The sequence below is a fragment of the Manacus vitellinus genome, unplaced genomic scaffold, assembly GCF_001715985.3.
Source record: "Manacus vitellinus isolate BGI_N305 unplaced genomic scaffold, ASM171598v3 scaffold_3_pilon, whole genome shotgun sequence".
Classification (NCBI taxonomy): domain Eukaryota; kingdom Metazoa; phylum Chordata; class Aves; order Passeriformes; family Pipridae; genus Manacus; species Manacus vitellinus.
In genome coordinates this window covers 24,668,421-24,686,560 of record NW_021940535.1, presented here as the reverse complement: position 1 = coordinate 24,686,560, position 18,140 = coordinate 24,668,421, and positions in this window count along the sequence as shown.

Here is an 18,140-nt window from a genome sequence, read left to right as displayed (position 1 = left end):
ATATCTGGTTACAACCATCAGTTTACAGCTCATAGCTTTGAGACCTGATTCATTATTGCATATAGTTTTATAAATGTCATTTAGAGTAACATTAGAATGATGCTTGGATGAATCTGGTTTATTAATGTTATAATAGTTTGTTTTCCTTGACAAAGTTATTATGTGTTGAAAAAGTAACAGTTGAATGTAACTGTCATGGCCATGTGTCCTCTAGAAGAAATGCACTGCAGAGACAAAGGTAGAGGTGCTTAATGCTTTCTTTGCCTCTGTCTTTGACATGATGACAGACCAAGGGAGGCTCAGTGCCCTGAGCTGGAGAACCATGACTATGAGAATGATCAGCTCCCAATCGATCCTGAAATTGTGCAGGATCTGCCGCTCCAGCTGGATCCCTGCGATTCTGTGGGGCCTGATGGGACTCATGCAGAATCCTCAAAGACCTGGCTGAAGACATCGCAAAACCTCTGTGTCACTTTTGAGCTGTCTTGGGAATCTGAAGACGTCCCAGCTGACTGGAAGCTGGCAAACGTTGTCCCGATTTTCAAGAAGGGCAAGAAGGAGGACCCCGGAAACTACAGGCCTGACAGTCTCACTTGAGTGCCTGGTAAAGTTATAGAAAAGATTATTCTAGGAAGTATTGAAAAACACCTCTTCTCTGTAGTGACCAGTGATAGGACCTGAGGGAATGGCCTGAAGTTGTGTCAGGGGACGTTTAGGTTGGATATTAGAAAGAGGTTCTTCACACAAAGGATGGTTGGGTGCTGGAACAGGCTCCCTGGGGAAGTGGTCACAGGACCAAGACTGAGAGAGTTCCAGAAGTGTCAGGCACATGCTGTGACCCTTTGGGATGGTCCTGTCCAGGGCCAGGAGCTGGACTCAATGATTCTTATGGGTCCCATCAAATTTGGCATATTCTGTGATTCTACTGCTACCTAAGGAAAGCACTGTAACTATGGACTGAGAATTGGAATATGTTATAAAACAGAAGTGTTGGGCAACATGTTTGGGATAGCTACTATTTTTCATGGTGTGTTAATCTTTCATGTGAAGGCTTAAACATGTGATAGCTTTCTGGGAGGTAAATACAGCAGTTCATCAGTGCATCTGTACTGTCACCTTGGTGTCTCTTGGTGTCTCTCCTGTTTTGGTCTGAAGCCATGTTCTCCTTGTTACCCAAATGAAACATGACCAAATGAAACAAACCAAGCAGGCCCACCCAGCCAACCCTCCCAGCAGCTCACTGACCTGTCATGCTTTTCTCCCCACTTTTTGTAGCAGCTGATTTTTATAAACCAGGAGGGGGATGAGAGCAGCATAGCAGAGCTGGGGTGCTGTAGCCAGCAAAGGGCCAGCTCAGGAGGACCTCACAGAGGAATCCCAGCCCCGGCTCCGGATTTGGGCCCTGCAATCAGCACCCTATCCTCGCAGCCCCCCTGGCTCAGTGCAGCAGTGCCCGCACAAGTGCCTCGGCTGCACTCTCTGTTAGTGTATCACATTCGTCTTTGCCTCTCTTTCTGCATGTTAAACAGTCTGAGGGGAAAGGATCAGGATCCCTACCTCATATGCCTTCTATAGGAAAAAAGACTTATGCAGTACAGACTGCTGGTGTGCCAGGACTTCTTGCAGAAAAGGGAGTTTTCCTCTCTGATTATGCACTGGGTTTGTGTAGGAGTCTTTGGTAATATTAAGTACATGCTTTTTTCAGTTTTATCCAGTGGTTTTATGTCTCAGGGGTACTACTCCTTTCCCCTATCAAGGGGATCCCTCCTCCACACATGAACTGGTCAGCTATTCATACAAATACTGTTTATTCTTCTGGGATTGAATTATGCCTATTAAAGAATTTTCTTTGCTGCGAGAGAGGCGTCCCTGGGATTTGGAACTGGCCATGTGCCATGGTTTCCACATGCAAACCCTTGGAGTTACTCTCAGCCTTTCCACTGTGGCTTTGTGCTTCGACAGCCTTCATGGGTAATGTTACTTATTTATTTTCTCTTTTTTTTCTTTTTTATGTGTGTCTGAAACTAGGCATCTGATTGTGCCTTTCAGATGTTATAACAAGTAAAAAATGTTGCAGAATATACAAAACGAGACATGGATCTGATAAGGTCTGAAGTTGCTCTCCATCTACCAGGAGTCTCCCCATCTTTCTGTGATAACCCCAGAACACTCCTCATGTCCGTTTATTCAGTTGGTAGATCAGAGATCAAACCAAGGCATATGCCCTTTGTCAGGTTGGTGTGCCAGCAGGCCAGCAATAGCCAACTTTTGGAAAGGGTAAGGGGACACTGCTGTTTCCAAGTCTTGTGTCCCCAGATACCATTTTATTCAACCCTAAACTGGGAGAAATTTATGCATTTAAGAACTGTAGGCTGCTCTCATCTTTTAGAAGTTATTAATGGCAAGTGGCCAACTGAAAAATTATGCGATCGTGCAAATCTCTCTTTCTCCTGCCTTTTTTTTTCTTAATTGTTGAAAACCACAATAAAAGTTAAATCAGCAGTTCTTAAATTTTTTTTTCTGTACTTGATTTGGGCAAACAATGGTGCCCACCCACTTTGCAGTTCTCACTGGGTTTATATCTCCCCATGAAAAAACAGCCAAAATTGCTGCTGAAAATGTATTTTGCGAGGAGAGGTCCCATATGGGTAGTAGGCTGCCAATAAGGTCTAACAAAAGAACTCTGCTGCTGTAACAGTGTATTATTATTGTACTACCAATGTTGAATATCAGCCTTATACGCTTTTTTTTTTTAAATACTACCTGTGTAACTAGGAACATATCCCACAGGAGGCAAAAATCATATGTCGTAGCCTTCCATGCTATGAATTATACACGTCTTCCCTACTTTTCCTCAAGGGAGGAAAAAAAGGTGTGGATCCAAAGAATGTCAGCAAGAAAAAACATTAAGTAATTACAATACACCTGACACCATGAGACAGGCCTTTTAATAGAATAAACAATGATATTCTGAAAAAAATCAACTGGGAAATTAGGGATATTTCAATAATTTCAATGTTTAAACCCATTAATTATAATTAATTTTTAAAACAATACGTATTTGATCAGGAAGCCTAATTTCATCTGTTAGGCCTTTATACTTGTACATTTTCAAGCATTTTACTATGTTTTTCTTTTCGTAAATTTGAAGACACTGGAGCTGCATAAACAGCACACCAAGCAAAGTTCAGTGTTGTAACAGTTGCTCATATAGTTGTTTTGGGTTGTTGATGCATTAAAGTAGTTGTGTTTGCAGAACATTGTAAATTGTGCAGTAACAAACTATATTTCCTAGTTGGTGTATGATGGTTTTCCAGCTTGGTTTATTACACTGTAGGTAGCTATCTTGCATCTGGGTCAATTTGTTTATTCAATTATATCTGAAGAAAAAAACAACCCAGTTTCGCTATAGTTAAATAGAGCAATTGTGCCATCCAGTGGCTAGGTTAACTCATTTCTTTTCCTTCCTTATGATCATTTGGTGTGTCTTGTTTCTTACTCAAAATATATGTGATTCTTGTAATTTACGATGTTGGTTCCATTGCTGCATCTCTCTTATATATGTAATAAAAATTTAATTCTACTCACATTTTTTTTCCTAATATGCTCAAAACCGAAGGCCCAAAAGAGTAAAAAAATGTGCCATATATCCTTCTGGATCAGTTAGAGATAAGTTACAGGTTATTACACATCCTATTGTCAAATATCATGGACTATTGATAACAATGAGTGAAGAAAAACATAGCACTTGACTCAGTTTGTCTACTGAGACCATGAACCATGGCAAAACCTTTAATGAAGTGTTCCCAAAATAACTTTTTGTAATAACAACTGTAACTGAGTTTATATATTGGTTCGTGAAATATCTCTCTGACTGTTGTAAAGACAGTGTCAGAGGGGGCAGACAAAATAATCCTATGGTATGATTACATTCTTAAATGTCTCACTCATTTCTTGACTATTATTTCTAAAGCAAACCTCTGGAGCATAACGTGAGATCTGGGCTTTGTTGCTTGAGTATAAACTGAATAGATTGGGAAATGTGGCCACAAGTCACAACTTGAAAATGTCTCCTCATTTCCAAACCAAAGTCTACTGTGATCACTTCTAAGGAAGAAGGACCTCCCTGATTGCAACATTTCGTTGGTGATCCAAAAGCTTGTTTTGGGGGAAAGCCTCATTGTGCAAATTAATTTACCGTCATCTGTGTGAAGCTTGTTCTTTGGACACATGCAACACTTGGGTGTGGAGGACTAGGCATAAGCACGTAAGCATGTTTTGTCTCAAACATTGCGACTGCTGTGACAGGAAAATTGTGATTGGAAGAGAGGGTCCCACGGAGGTGTGGCAGCACTGCTCTGAGCCAGCTTCCTTTTTGGCCTTGAGGTTCATGCTCGATGTTCCTGCATCAACTCCCGCTCTCCCCCAGTTCACTTCCTGGAGGGCTCCGAAGGCCTGAGTGCACATGTGTGAACAATGTGGCTGCTCATGTGCAACGAAATGGCACAAAAAATCTATTTTACATAAGGTGCGTGCACCAGGAAACTATAAAAGGAAGTGTATTGGTTCCGCTCATGCTTTCTCTTTTTCCTCTCTTTCTCTTACGCTCTACCCTAGATCCAGATCATCCACATGGCAGGACTGATGCAGGGCCTAAGAATTGATCTTCTTGCTTCTCTTTCTTTTCCACCTTTATTTCTCTCCTCTCTCACTTTTCCTTGTCAAAGTATGGTTATCGTATTCTACCCCACACTTCATAATGAAGTTTGTTGTGGGAGTTGGGAGCTTGTTGAAGTGTGTTGTAAAAGTTAAGGGCTTGTTAGCCAACACTTTTGAGACTAAATAGCGGGCTAGTTGCTGGAGCTAATACGACTACACAATAAAGCAGAAAGGAGTCCCCTGACAAGTGGATGGATGTGTTTGTTCAGCCTGACAAGAATTTATAATGAACATCGTGCTCCCTACTGCATGGGTTGTGACAGTGGGAAAGAAAAAAGTGGGCAGAAAGTGCTCAGTGGAGGCAAAAGGCAAGGAAGAGGCTCTGACAGGTATAGTGCTACACAGGTACTACAGTGTAGAAGGGAAACATCCTGATGGACTGCTCTGACACCTTTTCCTGCTCAAGTGGTTTGCCATCACCTTAAAACACTAACCTTGAACAGAGGAGTTTCACACCCCAAAGGCTGTCACTAGGAGAAAAAGTGCATCATTAAAATAGAGTGAAGGCCTCATGCTGTGGGTATGGCTCAAAAAGGGACATCTCACAGTCCCAGCATACAGGGACAACTTCCTTCTCATACAGGAGCCCTGCACTCTCCTGACCCTGGCAGCATACTCTTTTAACAAATAGACTGTCCATTTTTTTCACTTGGGTTTAATTGCAGGTTTCCAGCTTTCTGGGCTCTGCATGCAGTCCAGCTATGGAGTCCTTCCAGGAGCAGCATAAAACCGCGCTGTAATCCCATGCAAAGCTCTCTACTTCAGGCACGGCAGCCAATCCATCCCCCATTCTGGTGTGTCCTCCCCATCTCCCTTCTCTACAGTGCCAACACAGATGTGCATCCCTATAACTCAGTGTGATCCCCTGAGGATCATGTATTTCCCAACATATTTTCTTGAACACAAGCAGCAATTGCCCTATGCTAAGCACTTCCAGGGAAATTGCCCTGCCTTTCAGGGACATGAATCACCACACACCAGGGCCATATGTACTCCACCATGCTGTGGTATCAGAGACTAGTGAAGATGCTGATAATCCTGTTGCTACAGAGACACAGGAAGGCTCTCCCACAAGGACAACCTTTGATCTAAGCAAAATTGTATCTTGACCTGAAGTTTAGAAGGTGGCTACAGATTTAGAGAGTGTCTTGACTTCTAGAGGGCCAATCTAAGAGGGATTTAACTGGCAAGAATCCAGCATTTTTGAGGCTTCTTAAACATGAGGCAGCAAAATCACTGGTCACTTTTGAAAATGTTGCTTGAAATACTTTGTTCCTGATGCATATAGCTCAGGTTTACACAACAGCATTTGTTCACACTACGTCCACACACCTGGAAAGAAGATTCACACTGTTGTTTTTATTCTAGATATCACTAGCTCTTCAGAAATGAGATTATATATAATGTAATATAATATTTATGCTATGCTTTACAATATAAATTCTATCGTATTATATTATTTATAATATATACAAATCTATTCTCAGAAAAGACAGGAATAACAGCTAAATGTGGACCTTCTCTGCCAGGTGTTTGTTGTTGTTTTTTTTTTTCTTTTCTAAAATGTTATATAAAGCTAATGTTTAAAAAACAAACAAACTAAAAACCAACAACAAAGTCCATCATCGAGATGTCAGGAGGAATGAAGAACCAAGAGCTTCTCAAGCCACATTTTTCTTAGCTCCTCAGCTGCAAAACTCTAAGGAGGCCAAATGACAATTCTGAATCTTTGCAGTGGGGAAAAAAAAGAAACCTCCTCAAGGGCAAGATCCAGCCTCCCAAGTCAGATAAATAATTCACTGCTCTGGAGCCCTTTGAAGAAGGAAATTGCTGACAGTTGTCACTATTTAACTCCCACTGCATGTGTGTCTGCTGGGCAGACCCCTGCTACCTCTCCTGCATGAATTCCGTTGATCCAATCCAGCTGAAATTAGGGCCAGGTGTGGGTACAGATTTGTGTAGGAGATCGGCATTGCTGCAATGACCATGGTTCAGATAGAAGGAGAAGAAAAACCCTCCGTTTGAGCCATCCTGAAGGAACACTACTGAATTTTTAGCAAAGAATTTTTACTGGGCAGAGGACCTAAGGTTGTGTGTAGACTGTAATAATCATATTTGGCACCAAGAGGAAAAAACAATATTAGTGCTTTAACGTGGCTAATAGCCTGTCCATGTAGTTAATAATGAGCCAAATGAAGGGAAGTTATGGTAGGGATATTTTTTTCCATTCTCACCACATGTCTAGAAGTTTTGGCACAGCTTTTTGAGTCATATCTCAGTAGCAAGGAGATAAGGCTGTGAGTATTAGCTCTCTGACTCCTAACCCTGCCCTGCTGATGCAAAATTAGAGCAGGGCTGGACCTGCAAACAAGGAGGCAATCACTGGTCTGAACTTTCACTCCACTGGTGTATGTGTGGCTTGAATTATCTCTCTGTATTCAGATTCCTGTGTGCTTGATTTTCATGATTCCCTAATTAAATCACTCCACTCTTTTCCCATTCATTTTTGCCTCCCTAAGCCTGGCTGCCTATGTCAGTTCTTCTCAAGGAGCTCTTGGCTCTGCAGGCATGAACTCATATTACGTTAAAGCTAATCTCTGATAGTTTTGATATGCCTGGGCCACCTTCCAGAGCCTGCTTTGTTAATGCACAAAAACAATGCTGTGTTCAGCTCATCCTCTTTGGGACGGTGTATTTGCCTCATTTATGGCCTACAGAATATAACAGCCATGCCTCTGTGACCTCTTATGAGGACACTTTTATTGGCACAGTATTGGTCATTTCCACTAATCATAAAAAGTAATTTCCATGTTATCAAGTTTGTAAGGAAACTTTGTCAAAGGCAATCATCAGACATGATTCTCTGTCTTCTTCCAGCTATGAGTTCTTCTGCAGCAGTAGTATTTGTGAGCTACTCTGACACAAATTGCTCTCGATAATTAATTTCTCTCATAGTGATCACCACCTGGGGGAGGATGTGAAACCTCTTTTTGTCCCGTCTCATTAATCACAAGTAACGAGCATGTGTGCAAATTGCAACTCTGATTTCTAAAGCTTCAGGACGGGAGTCGGCATCAGAAACAAACTACCAGAAAGCAGCAACAAGTTTACTTTTGGCTGTGCTGTTTTGTGTTCACATCCAGATCTACAGCTACTTGGTAATCTGTGTTTACTCAGCTCTGGTTCAGATGTGCGCTAGCACATGGTGCTGTGTGGCACATGCAGCTGTGTGAGCTGGATTGCCAGCAGGGAGGAGAGACCCCACACCCCACAAACTGTGTCACACCACATACAGAAAGTTAAGGCTGTGTCAGGGCAGTGGCAGAGTAATGTGAAAACTAGGCCTTTTTCTGCAGGTGTGCTTTAAGACATTAAAGTGCTTTAATTTGGGTTAGTAAAAAACACTGAGTGCACCAGCACTGAGAATATTCATCACCATGAATGATACAATGTGAAAATGAAGGGCAAAAAGATGAAGGTGTTCTGAGATGAGGTCAACAGAGTAGAAAGAGAAGCCGTGCACAAAGGAGCAAGGTTAATATTAATTTTAGCTTACCTTACTGTAGGAATTTCTAAGTCAATTAGTTTTTACCAAGAATCAAGCGAATTAAGATAAATGTAATCAAGCATTGAATGAAAGGCAGACATCTTCTGTCATCACACAGATATGCAGTCTTCTCTCTTGCAATTCCCTTGCAAATCATTGGGAGCTTCTATGCTTGGATAGACATTTCACCCTGATCCTGTGAGTTGTAATTGGTCTCAGTACATTTGCTAGACCTGATCATCACACCAGCAGTGAGATGGCAGAGTAAACCTTAAGGGCAGAGTAGCATTAAGGGCTCAGTTTGTCCATGATCTCTTGGACTGGCTGTCATGTCACTAGCACAAATTATATGTGCAGGAACAGGCTGAACAAAATTTTGCTCCATGCAAATTTTGACTGCAAGTTCTGAGGGAGTTTTTAATTCAAAACTCCTTTTGTAAAATAAAATTGGCACAGAACCACTGCCAGATTTTTCTGAGATAAAATCACTGACTTAGGAACTTGCGGTGACTTAATTGGTTATTCATTTACTTTTTTATTATATTTTAACATGCTCTGTTAATTTCTTTTTAAAAACTAGAACAAAGGCTTTTGCTGAGTGTTATCTGGTAAGATCTGGGAACTGGTGACACCAAATCAAACTCTGCTCCTTAGCAGTCCAGTTGTCTTTTGCTGGAACAATGGAATTGTGTTACTAAATTGTCTTTACTTCTGTTAAAGTGGCACAAAAATGCTCTAACCTACATCCAGATTTTTCATGTCAGATGCAAAACACAGAGCTGTATAACTTAAAAAAATCTGTTAACAGGGCAGAAAAAGAAAGTGCTTAATTTTAAGGAGAGAAAATAAGGAAATTAGGGCAAGACAGCAATGGAGTTTTGAGAGGCAAGATCCAAGAGGAAACACTTGTCTAAGATCAGCTGTAGGCACATGGCTTTGCTGGCAGTGAGTAGATATGTTCCTGCCTGCCTCAGTGTGGATTAAATGCTGAGAGCAAGCAGATGTGGAGTTTATTCTCACATCGTTGCTGCTTCTTATTGCAGATATTTCTACGGTTGAAGGAGGTTTGCTTTGCAGGTTTGGGAGACCTGCTGTGCAAGAAGCCTTCCTATCCTTCTCTGCTGACACTGAATTTATGAGCCCAAAAGAAAAATCCAGCCATTCATACCAGACAGTACAGTCTGCTGTGCCTGCCAAAATGCACTTGCAGGTACCAGTGGCAGTGTTGAAAATGTGTCTACTCCCAAGTATAAGGTGACATTTTCAAATGTTCACCACCCAGAAGCCATTAGTCAATGGACACTTAAAAAAAAAAAAACCACCTCACCTGTTTTCATGAAAAGCTCTTCTTACTCACCAAGTGCCTTATTCAACAACGAATTGACTCTCAGCCTTGCTCTCCACAATGACTGAAAAGGTTTTTGCTAAGTTATTATGGAATGAATGCCAGCAATGGAATTCCTCTCCTTCTTTCCATTTTTGGCCAGAAGTAGAATTTGCTAAAAGCTTACAAACTGGTTTGTCCATCAAGAAGCTGCATTTTTCCATGTAAGTGGAGGGTTGCTTTCAATCTGGATCCACTCTCAGTTGTGGGAGTGGCCCCAGCCATCCCTGCCAGTAAGGGGAGCATGTGAACTGCACCTCAATGCTCCTCTCCAGCACTGGTATCTCCAGCTGTGCCCACAGGCTACCAGTGCAGGAAGGCAGAGTCCGAAGGGCTATCCTTTGCTTCCAGTTTCTGCATTTGTATTTTAAGTTCAATCAGCAGATGAGGAGTCCAGAGCAGTGATGGAACTCCAAGACTTCAGTGCCACACAGCAAGAGTCCAAACCTGAGAGGGACAACACAAGGCTTGGTCCTCTCGCTGCTCAGATGCACAGTTTGCTTTCTAACCAGCTTCATCAAAGAGAACAAGTCCTGTCATGGTTTTTCATGGTTTCCCAAAGCTGGAAGGCTTCAGGAAAACTCCAGGTTTCAAATGCCACAAATACTTCTTCAAGAGAAAAGTACAAAACACCAGTGTGGGTGAAAAATTTAACTTTTGTAATCCCATTTGTATTTTCAAGTCACAGTTTCTGTTTATTGCAGTGGGCTTATTCATACAGCACTAGAAATTCTGATGGAAAATGTGTTTGTTTTCTGTATTTTCCCCAATACTTGGGCTACACAATTTTCCCCTTTTAGAGTTTCCACTTTTTTTCCATATTACTTATCCAACAAAAGCTTGGCTATTTTGGCATATACTCGGTACACTCTTTCAGTGAATTGCTTTATCAATTTTTACAGCCCAAAATCCAATCAACATAAAAAACTAATTACTTCTGAGTTTTACATAATACTTTATATGCCTATCTGGAGATCTTAACTCAACATGAAAAAATAAGCTTTCTATTATAGCAAACCTTCTTTTTCCCCTTTTACCTCTGGAGATCCCTTGGAGGCCTTCCAGTTAGTACTAGTCAAACTAATTTGACCAAATGATAGATTCTTTCTTTAAATATTTCCATACCATAATGTCTAATTAAAAGCATTCTGTACTTTTGTTTCCTCATTAAATGCTGATAAGATCAGATAACATGGAGTAAATATTATCTCAATCTAAGCAAGCTATGAAAGCCATCAGATCACAGTATTTTCTTTTTTTTCTGTCATTTTAATAAACTTTCAAAAATGTAAAAAAAAAATCTATGATGTGTGTATTTGGAATAGCTCAAGCCACACAAAACTGATGCTAAAGCATCCTTACACAAAAAGCATCCTAAGCATACTTTGCCTGCAGTGGGAAAGGCATAACCTGACAAAACTACTCATATGAAAAGGCAGCTGGCAAAGTGACCAGCTGCCACTACCCTTGAAGCTACTCAGCTCTTCTCTCTGCACACCAACAGTGCTCCATTCCTCTTTCCTTCAGCTGTAATGCCCACCTTTTCCTGGTATTAGCTCTCTACAGGATTATTGGATTATGTGGTCTGCCTTTTTTAAAAGAGCCAAAAAAAATCATTTACAGAAGCATCAGTCCAAATATGACAAAGTATTTAAAAAATGTTCAGGTATGCTAATAGAATATTTTCCACCATATTAATAACCTCAGCCTCTTTCATTAATCACATAGAGAACAGTATCCTCTAATACCTCGACTGCTGTCAGCTGGACCACTCTGCAGATACAAGCTCAACAATTTTTTTCTCCAGTACTGTAGGAGACATTAGTATTTGGGCAAAATGTATTATGCCATGGACTTTAGAGTCTTGGACCATTTAAATTATGAAGGAAGACCTTTTTTTTTTTTTAAGAATATTCTATATTTTTCTGATCCACTACAATTAATGTCACCATAGGGTTTAATCCCTCCTAAATAATATAATTACGGAATTTTACCATGAGCTGTGGTGGAAGCTGGAAAGCACTTGTAATGGGACATCATCAGGTTCCAAATGGAGGCAACACTTTTCCAAGTCAATCTTCCTTTACAGAGTTAACTGCACTCAGTGATTCAGAAACACTATAAGCATAATTTCTTCTGACAGTATTTTGGCTTTTCTACTTGCAGTCCCAGCTGGGTCCTTCAATTTTTAGATAAGCAGATACAAAAAATAAACTTTGCTAAGAACAGAGCCAACTTGAGCAAACCTCCAAAACTGCTGGATACTGAGTTTGGAATAAACCCAAATAAATTCTTTTATGTTATTCAGTTCCATTATCTAATATTTGAATAGTACATCACAAGGAAACCAGCATTTCAGTGAAGGTAACAGCAGTAAATAGTTTACTTTCAGGAAAAGTACTATTTGCTTTAATGTTTCCTGGCCATTGGTTTTGATCTGTTTGGGGTTGGGTTTTTTTTTTCTCCTTTGGATATCAATGTTTTTAATTAGTTTCCTGAAAGTGTGCATTATTTCTTCAAGTTCTCTGAATTGGCCATCTCCTCTTAACATGACTTATACAGTGGAGTCTGTTTTCCATGGTTTTTATCTTCTTTCAGGTATTGGATACATAATAAATACAAAGTTAGAAAACCTAACTGCCAGTGCAGTCTCACGTGATTAACCTGCCGAGTAGGGCATGAAATAGTAAGAAACAAATGTTCCACGAGACAGGAACTTCACAGAGTAAATGGAGTAAACCATGTTTTAATGGCTTTATATGAATGGTTGGTTCTGCTTTGTTTCCCTGAGGGTAAATGAATGTTTTATTTCTGGTTGATATCCTGAAACCGACGAATACACTAATGCTGATTAGTGATAGCAGCTTATGAACAAAAATTAAGTAAACTACATATTTGGGAGAGAAAAAGGCATACATTCCTGCTCTACTTGAAGTCAAATACATGAGTTTCAAGTTTAGCTAAAAAGCTAGACCTTTTTGTTTCATTTACATATCAAGACCACCTCCATTAATGAAGTAAACTGCCTCAGGAGGTGATTGAATCTCTGAGTAGCACTGATGTTCATACCTGTCACAGAGCATCCAATAACTACATTACAAATTATAGCTAAAGTCATAGTCTTTCATAGGAAGTTTGGAGCATAAAGATTCACCTGGAAAAGGATCTTGAAGCATGAGAAAGTTTCTGACCAGCAGGGAAGTATTCACCCAAACTCTGCACGATGGAAAGTCGACCTTATATGAAGTCAATTTGTAATCCTGCCCTATTTAGGACAGAATAACAGTTTTGGGGAACAGCCTCCTCCACAAAGCAAAACAGATCTGGGAGAAAATTTTCACTTCCCATTAGACTTTTTTCCTTCAGACAAAGCTTCATACTGATCCCCTTTGCTTGGCCAGTGTTTGCTTCACAATGTTTGTACAGATCTGCACTTGCTTCAGTTTGACTTGCATTTCTCCATGTATTATGCAAATAAATCAAGGAATGGCAGGTACACTGGAATGAACATATCTTCCTCCTGTAAGATATCAGTGGTCTAATCAAGAAAAGTAATTAATTTTAGAAAGATCTGTATTTTTTCCTGCTTTCCCTTTGCCAAAGTATTTACTGTATTCAAAATTCATGTAACCCTGGAGTAAAAACTGGTTCTAACTGTCTGTGAGACCTGTGCAAACCCTCTCACAGTCTTCAGTTGTCTTCCTCTTCTTTAGGCCTTTCATTATTACATGTTCTGTAAAAAACAAATAGTAAAGGATGCGCTCTCGAATGCCTCTGAAGAGAGATCTGAAATAAAAGTAATAGAATAATTGAAATATATATATATATTTGAAATTGAATAAAGGAGATCTCAGTGGCTCATAGAAGCTTTTTGAAAACATCTAAATTCTATCAGGTAAAAATAGTAAATTTACCTCTGTTGATATTTTATTTTTCAGGAAGCAGCATGCATTTCAGAAATCCTCTGTCTAGAAGCCCTGTAATTTTAAAATTGTTTTGACACAAAAGTAAACCTTACTGCCTTGGAGGTAAGATCCTGCCAACCTAGACATTGGAAATAACAAGGAAATTAGCCATGGGGATAATTGGAGAAAGGAATTAAAAGAATGTAAATGTCTTTTGGAAAACTCCGTCTGGAATGCCATTCTGATAGGAAAAATGTTTTGAGTGTTATACAGCAGATGTCAAATTTGGCTGGAATCTGGTTCAGAGAAGATAGGTCACAAGGACAACTGGGAACCAATCTTTTTTTTTAAGGAGTAGAAGACATCATTGTGGATCTCTTCTAAGGAAACATGAAAAAATTCCAATTTTCCTGGACATGGTTTTCTCAGGTCAGAATATGTTGAAGATATGATCATAAAGAAGTAAACAATAATCCTTATCTTTAGAGATAGTAAATTATATGACAACAACTTAACTTCCATGGCAGGTGATTTTATCAGAAATTAATTTACAATTTTCATTACATTTCTATCCAAAAAACACTCATACTCTATCACTAAGGCTGGAAATGTTCCATATTGTATGGAAATTTTTTTTTTTGTATGAAATGGGTGTCAACTTTCCAATATCATGTTTGACCTCCCTGAAAAAAAACTTTACTTTGGTAAGAAAAAAAAAAACATTTTTGACTGGTAGCTTTGGAGGTTTTGTTTTATTTTTGAGAAAACATACCAATTTCAAAATTTAAAACCAAAATCTTGATCTCCCCACCTTGCAAAGCATGCTGCTTTTCCTGTTGCTGGACAAGACTATACTTATGACAGCTAAAATTGTGGTCTCTGGTGGACACAAATTTAGAAAAGTGTCTAAAAATTCTTCTTGGAAAGGAAACACTTGAGTTACAGACAAACACCTGTAAGTTTTTTATATCCCTTTGTCACCTTTTGCATCCTTATATCACCTTGCTGTGATGTTAAAGACTCTGTTCTGCTCAGAGTGCTGTATATGTACCTCCCCTGGGCTGACTTACAATAAAGCAAACCCAATACAATGCAAACATTGTTCTTTACTCTCTCTGTCTGCTGGTATACATTAACCTGGTACTATACAAGATCTACCGAGCTGTACCCAGCAAGGATTGTCTTCTAAATATTGTCTTGTGCACAAAGGCAACCTTCCTTCTGCATAGCAAAGCATCTGTGCAGCTTGCCCTGCCCCTCTGCCAGTGATGTTTGTTTGGATTAGTAAGTTAACAGTAGAAAGAGATGTGTCCTACTCATTACAGTGTCTTGCTTTGAGTGCTCATGTGCATGGCAAAAAGCAACTTTTCTATGCAGAAAGATAACCTGAAATGAACCTCACTCCCTCTTTCTGTCACCTTGTATGACTGTCAGGGCCAGGTTCCTGGTTCATAACCTTTTATCGCTTTGAAAATATTAAACATAAACCGCCCTCTGATAAGCAGTGATAGTGCATTTTGTAAGGCAGTTGTAAAACAGATCAGGCAGTTAAGAAAATTGACTTAAAGTTTTCCCTCTGGTTCAAGGGAATTTCCTGCTCCCAGCATACAAAATCAATCTACAGTGGAGAGAAAAACTAACCAACTGCAGGTGTGAGGTACTATGGCTCTTGAATAATTGCAAACCTAAGTGATGAGAAGTAACAGGAACTGTATTTTTATTTCAGCATTTCCTGACTCCTCCAACAAACCAGTTGTGCTTCCCCTGTCTATTTATGGTCCCTTTGGTGGACGAAGGCATTTTATCTCTTTCTGATAGTGGTTATATCTGATAGTGGCAGATAACTAGTTATCTGCCTCCCACTGCATAAATTTGTGGTCTATTGCTAGTAACTTTTTACTAGGAATTTTAAGTGTAATTTCATTCTGATAACCATCACATTAAATGGAGATCAGATTTAGAAGCAAAGTTCAGACTGAAAATTGGTCAAACTGGTCACCAGTTATATCTCATCTATAATACCCTGAAGGGCCTTGTGATGAGAAGGACACCATATCCCAGCATTTCACTTGTCTGTTTCAAATTATGTTTTTTACCACAGTCTTCTGGATATTAATGCCTGTTTTTGTAGCAGGAGCTCAGTGCTAGCACTCCACATGTCTTGGCTGGGTTTACTTTACTTTACTACTTTACTTTACACTTAACTGATCATCTACTTGGACACTGTTTCCCATTTGTTTGATAAAAAATAAGGGAGACAGAAGGTTTTTTTACTTCAGTAGTTTAAATCCAGTCAATATTGTAAAGCTTGCAAAACCTCTTTAGTCTCAGATGAGAGTTATTACCAAACTCAAAATATTACTAATTTAGGGATGTTAAGTAATAGCAGCTCCAACAATAAAATTGTTCACACTCTGAGGGGGTCACAGGGGTCACTAAGCATGATCAGAGATGGGACAGAAACATCTGGATTTTCCTTTGATGCCCAGGGATTTTTTGGTCTGTTCTTCAAGTTCTTATAGAGCCAAGACTGGGACTCTTGACTGCCTTTACTCACTGGTGGCACACAGCGCAGCAGCAGGGCACCTGTCCTTGGTGACCTTTGAGAGGCACGTGGCAGGGATGAGCACAGCTGAGCCTTGCCAGTAGTGCCTAAGAGGGCTGGTGAGGTCAGTGGTGGAAGAAAGGAGGAGTTATTTGAGGTCAAGGACAGAGGGGAGGAAAAACAGCCCTGGGAATTAGAGGAGGAGGTACCCTGTTTGCCACAGTACCTTTCTATAGGGTTGTTTATTACTGTACAGCACAAAACCAAGGGCACTTCTTTTATAGTGGGAGATAAACAGGAATGGCCTTAGTGCAGCAAATCAAGTTTTTAATTAGATTGCCCTTCACATTTTTATCACGTGTTTCAGCTAGAGCCCGGCCTGCAAATGCTGGCTGCTGCAGTCAGGCTGAGTGCACTCATACGTGTGCATGACCCTGCATACTGATAATTCACCAACTTCTTCAGCTTTTTCTCACAGTGTTCCCAGTGGTGTATCCTCAAAGCTTGGGTTGTTACCAAGCTAAGAAACAGCTGCTGGGATATTTTCCTCCCTTTTAAGTAAATTATTCAACATGTGGGAGACCAAATGAAGGATGGAAGGTGACTTTTTCCTAAAATGCAGTAGTAGCCCCTCCACAGTCTACAGCATACATGATGCTTTACAGAATGTCTGAGCTTTAAAGAAAAGGTGTGTTCTGCTGTAGCCTTCCAGATTTGCCAAGGTTTCTTGACCTGCCAGGTACGGTTCTGTGCTTCCTTAAGAAAGGTCAGCAGTTTCTTTCATGCATCATAACATTCAGCAAAATCTGAACAAGTATGACTCACAGTAAATGGGAAAAGTATGACTCCTGCAAAATGGGAAAGTTAACCTTGACTTTAACATGTTTGCTAATACAAAAGAAATGCTAGATCCTCTCTTGTGGGCAACTGCTATTCCCAATTAAAAATTTCTATTTCTGAGCTTTAACTCACACAGTTCATCCTCTCTGAAGAAAATAAAATTTTATTGGATTTTTTTTCCTTTGCTGCCTGATGTCTATTAGCAGGTACATATCTGACTTTTCTGTCTGTAGAACCTGGGCATTTCATCCTTTCTTTGTATTCTCAAAGCACTTCTGTGGATCAGGAAAGGTTTATTTCATAAATTCCATTGCATAAATAGACAAATATTTAATAACTTCAGTAAAATACTATTTCTTTTTTTAATATATGGGAGGAGAAAATTTTCTGTCCAAGATCACACAAGTTAGAGGTAGAAGAATTAAAATATCAAACAAATCACAACTTTTTAGACCACCTCATGTCTAACAATAATTTTCTAAAAGATTGAGAGCAAAGTTCCCATAGTTATAAGCCCAGGGCAGTGATATACTTACAGAAATGAGGGATATAACATAAGGAAAGTTTTGTGTGGATTTCAGTTTAGTTCCCCTATTAGCTTTCTTGAATCAAGGTTGAATCAACCACATCAGTGTCTGATTTGCCTCTCTTGTGAACCCTCTGGATTCTGGTGAAAGGACTTCTATTTAGTTTAATTCAGCATATGCACATAAAAGCAAATGCTGGTAATACAATAACACTCCTAATTTCCATGTTCATGTCTCCTCTGTACCCAAAGTTTAAAATACTATCTTAAAGAAGGTACTTCGAACCTTTATTATGCAATATTTTTGAGAAAGCTTTTGGGGAATAGTATTTTGAAGAGTATAAAAATAATCTAGCCATTTGGAAAATATTATTTTTTTAAAAAAACATATATGTAAAGCCACTGCCTTTTTGTAGCTATATAAAAATTAGTTTGCCCACCAAATAATTTTAAATACATTTTGAAAATTTTCTTGCATGCTGCATTTAGTACCAGGTGTTTTTCCTGCTGAAGTCCAAAGGAAGAAATTCCTTCTTCACAAGGTGACAACCATCAGGAAATAACCTGAACTCTATTCAATGCCACAGAAATACTGAGGCTGTAATCAGCAGCATTTTAGAAATCCTTCATGGTTTCTCCTTCCTACCATTCACCCGTGCAGAATTATAAAGTTA